Source organism: Alexandromys fortis, unplaced genomic scaffold (assembly GCF_014885135.2).
Source record: "Alexandromys fortis isolate MF-2015 unplaced genomic scaffold, M_Fortis_MF-2015_v1.1 scaffold_11, whole genome shotgun sequence".
Taxonomy (NCBI): Eukaryota; Metazoa; Chordata; class Mammalia; order Rodentia; family Cricetidae; genus Alexandromys; species Alexandromys fortis.
The window spans coordinates 13422615-13427345 of NW_026067912.1; the positions used below are offsets into that span (position 1 = coordinate 13422615).

At 39.7% G+C, this 4731-nt stretch overlaps 1 pseudogene; it reads left to right on the forward strand.

The window, feature by feature from the left end:
- Positions 1-3649: 3649 nt before the first annotated feature.
- LOC126499399 (translationally-controlled tumor protein-like) lies at positions 3650-4069 on the forward strand (annotated as a pseudogene).
- The last annotated feature ends 662 nt before the right edge of the window (positions 4070-4731 follow it).

Sequence of the window (4731 nt, forward strand, 5' to 3'; positions counted from 1 at the left end):
AAAAAAAAAAAAAAAAAAAAAAAAAAAAAAAAAAAAAAAAAAAAAAAAAAAAGACCCAGTACTTAAAGAGCTGAGATATGTGCTTCTCCACAAATGTCTGTAATTCTCAGACCACAATGCTATCCAGGCATGGGATGATATAATTCCCCTGGCTTCATGGGTACTCACTGGGAATCTTTTCATGGGACAGGTGGAACTGGGTGGGTACTCTGGCCAGAGAAAGGAAAAAACACTTTGATGCATCCCCACCATTTGGGTTCTATCCAACTATTAAGGCACTTAAGGTATGTTTTCACCTGGCTGCTCTGCCTCCCCCAATGGAAGGTAAGGAAAAGGTCAGAGACCTGGAGAGGTCTAAAGAATCTGAAAATAACCAACTGGCTAGGAGGGCTGGGGAGAAGGAGACAGGTGAGAAACAGGAAAAGATCAAAGATCTGGAGAGGTCTGAAGAATCCATATATGACCAATTTCTCAAGGCCGGTATGCCCCATCATAGAAACTATGTTTCCCTAACTCGACTGACTGGTATGGAGGTGCGAGAAGTAATGTGACACAGTTCACACAGTCATCATGGAAGGTCATTTCAGGCTTCCTCCATCCTTAAGATCTACCCACGTTTATTCTACAAAACACCTTTTATCCTCCAGGTAAACCAAGGTGGATACTCATTATTTTCTTTTCGGTGGACTCAGGGCTAGGGAAACACCTGCAACTTAGTCACCAGCTTTGGAAAACACCTCTCCCCAGGCGATCTACATTTTTAACCAAGGAGAAGGAGGAATAATACATCCTGGCCTTTGTTAGTTGGCTATCTTGCTTGTTTGGCAGGATTACAGCTGCCTACTGGCCTGCCTGTAAATTATTTTATATGAAATATGGGCCCACACCAGTTAACCAATAGAACAGGAGAAAAGGAGACAGACCAGGGGGAAAAAATGGTTGCAATTTACCCTATGTGTGGTCCCAGGTGCAAAGAATACACCAGGCAGTGGCAAAAGACAAAAAGGAAAGTAGATATTGCCTGTGACAAGGAGTGGCGGCCTCCATATGCCCCCAGCCACCCTTGAAAGGATAAAATGGGACAGAGGAATAGGACAAATAAGGAGACTTCACCCTTGCCAGGAGAAAAGAATATACCAACATCCAGGAGAAACTGAAAAGTGGGGACTCTCACACAGAAGAATTTAGTCCAGAGCCTCCTGAGGATCTAGTTCTTCCAAGGTCTATAGGGCTAAGCTTTACGGACCCCAAGCCTTCCTGAAAAACATGAGGAAGGCAGGGCCGAGGATGGCCCCAACTCCTCTTGGGCCATGACTCTCCTTCAGGAGGTAGCCAACCATTCTTGTGTCCCCAAGGACTGGTATGATCTGGCTAAGGCTACCCTGGGGGGATCCAAATATGTGTTTCACCTCTGCGATTTGGTACATGGGAGCTGGGATGTTGGAGACTGGATCCCAAGAATCAAATGGAAAACTGAATGCAGAGGTTCTTGGGAGTGGACCCTCCCACAGGCATTTTATCCTAATGAGCCTGGGTGCTCTCATGTCCTTAGGAGACATGCCCTTATGCAGACACCATTTTATGTATGCCCAGAAAAACAAAAACAAAAACAAAAACAAAAAAACTGACTCTGTTATTAGAAACTGTGGGGTGGCTCTTGATTTCTATTGCTCTTCCTGGGGATGTGAGCAGACTGGGCTGGACATAGAAAAGAAAGAGAATGCATTACATTATTTACAAAAGTCTTTGGATTCCTTAGCAAGGGTACCTTAAAAAATAGGAGAGGCTTAGACTTGCTGTTTATGGAACAGTGATGAATTCTGAGGGCACTTGGGGAAGAATGTTGCTTCTTTGTAGACCATTCTGGGATAGTTATAAGAGCCCTAGATGAGTTAAGAAAAGACATTGATTCATTTAAGTCAAGGACCCCCTCTGAGACCTGGTTTAATTGGTTCCCATGGCTTACCACACTCATCTCTTCCCTAATTGGGCCAATGGTTATTTGTTTATTGATCTGTCTGTTTGCCCCATGTGTTCTCCAAAGGCTAAAACATTCCAGAACCAGATACAACAGGTATAACTCATGGTCCTTCGAGTACATTATGACAGGCTGGATACATCTCACCCCACAGATTAACTCTCAGCTTGAGGGTATCCTGGCCAAAACTCTGAAGAGGGGTGGCCATGATCCATACTTTCTCCCTGATAGGCTATTTTGGCTTGGTGACCAGGGTAAGGGGTGGGATATAAAACAAAAGGTAGAGAGGTTGGGCCAAAATTTTCTCAGGACTGTCGGACAGAGAAAAGCCTGACTCGAGTTTGAGGGAACAGAGTGACACCACTCCAGCCAGAGGGAGGTCTTGGCTGTCTCTCATTGGCTGGAGGTAGCCCCACATCATGTGATGTTACTCAACTTATATAAGTTGATGCTCACAGTAATAAAACGAGTTCCTGCTTTGACTTGACTCCTTATTATGTCTGATTTTTTCTGCATCATGGGGCTATGGATCTGATTGTCCCGTGTCCTGAGGCTGCAGAATAGGCAGATAGAGCACTCATCTTTCCCTGAGGAATAGGCTAAAGAGTCCTGACACATATTATCCATGTTATAGTCAATCTATATGGCCCAGTTCCAGTACCTATAGATTCAGAGAGATGGACATATTTGCCCACAGTCAACAGCAGAAAAAAAATGTACACATGTTCATATACTTGATTATATCCTTATATCATTAGAACTATTTTTTCTGGGATATAGTGAGTGTCATTCACCATTAACATCCTCATTAATTAAATTTAGATCATCCCCCACAGTTATATTCATATACAAAGACAAAATAAATATTCCCTTGTCTATAGTTCCAAGACAATATAGACACTTCTTTGACTAGACTTCCCAAATGATTCTAGATTGTATCAACTTGACAAGTAAATTAATCATCACATACTATACTCTTTTTAATTAAGAAATAAATGTATATGTATGCATAAAAAAGAAACATAGAATATTTTATGCATCTTTCCTAAATTTAGTAACTTTTATTTTAGTAGACCTCTGAACATTGGTGTCCATGACAGCAAGGTGATAGAATTTTTAAGCGTTATAGTCCCTGAGTCATTGCTAGATGTCATTACTTAGAGAGCAGCAATGCAGCCCATGAACAATTTGTATATTATACATCAACTAATTGTGATTTCTTGCCTTCTTGAAGTAAGAATACATACCATGAGCATAGCAGTTGGCTGACAGTCTCAAATGACAGATGAAAAATCTAATAATTTAAAGTGTAAAGTGATTTTTCCTAAAGCAGCATGGCAAGTATACAACCTTCCTGGGCCAGAACCTCAGAGACTTGTGCAGTCTAACTGCTGCTGTAAATACTACTCTTCTTCCCTTCCTATTTCTTTCATTACTTTTTTTGCCTTCCTGTTTCTGCTCTTTTCAGTTTGCTTGTTGTTAAACAAAGTGAATTTCCTTTGTGTTTTTTTAATTTAAATACACTTTATTTTTAGATAACCTACAGGACATGTTTTTTTTTCTTTAAAAAAAAAGAAAAAAAACAATGTCTCCACTAAAGATAAATCATGGTCAAAATAAGAGCTCAAGATGACATCAGTCTCATTTGTCCTAAGTCCTGGTGTTGTAGGGATGGGAAGCAGCACCAATGACTCGCTCACTGGTGGGAATGCTTCCGCTGAAGGCCCAGAGGGCAAAGGTACCAAAAGCACAGTAGTCACTGGTATTGACATTGTCATGAACCACCACTTACAAGAAACCAGCTTCACAAAAGAGTCCTACAAAAAGTACATCAAAGATTACATGAAATCACTCAAAGGCAAACTTGAAGAAGAGAAACCAGAAAGAGTAAAGCCTTTTATGACTGGGGCTGCAGAGCAAATTAAGCACATCCTTGCTAATTTCAATAACTACCAGTTTTTTTATTGGTGAGAACATGAATCCAGATGGCATGGTTGCTCTCCTGGACTACCATGAAGATGGTGTGACTCCATACATGATTTTCTTCAAGGATGGCTTAGAGATGGAGAAATGTTAACAAATTGGATCTATTACCTATCTCCTTTGTGTTTTCTTGAATTTTAAATATGAACATAAAAAGACAAGATGTATTTCTTTAGTAGGATAAAATCATCATCCTTCACAATAGCCAAATAACATAAAACATCTTGGGGTAACACTAACCAATTAAGTGAAAGTCTTATTTGACAAGAATTTTAAGTCTTTGCAGAAAGAAATTAAAGAAGATACCAGAAAATGGAAAGAAATCCCATGCTCTTGGATAGATAGGATCAACATAATAAGAATGGTATTCCTACCAAAAGCAATCCAAAGATGAATGCAATCCCTGTCAATATCCCAACACAATTCTTCACAGACCTTGAAAGAACAATAATCAAAGTATTTTGGAAAAACAAAAAACCCAGGATAGCAAAACAATACTGTACAATAAAGAACTTCCATAGGCATCAATATCCCTGATATCAAGTTTTATTATAGAGCTACAGTAATGTAAACAGCTTGGTATTGGATTAAAAACAGACAGGTTAACCATTGGAATCATATCAAAGACCCAGATATCAATCCACACACCTATGAATGCCTGATTTTTGACAAAGAAGATAAAATTATACAATGGAAAAAAAGAAAGCATCTTCAACAAATGGTGCTCACATAACTTGAAATCAACATGTAGAAGAATGCAAATAAATCAA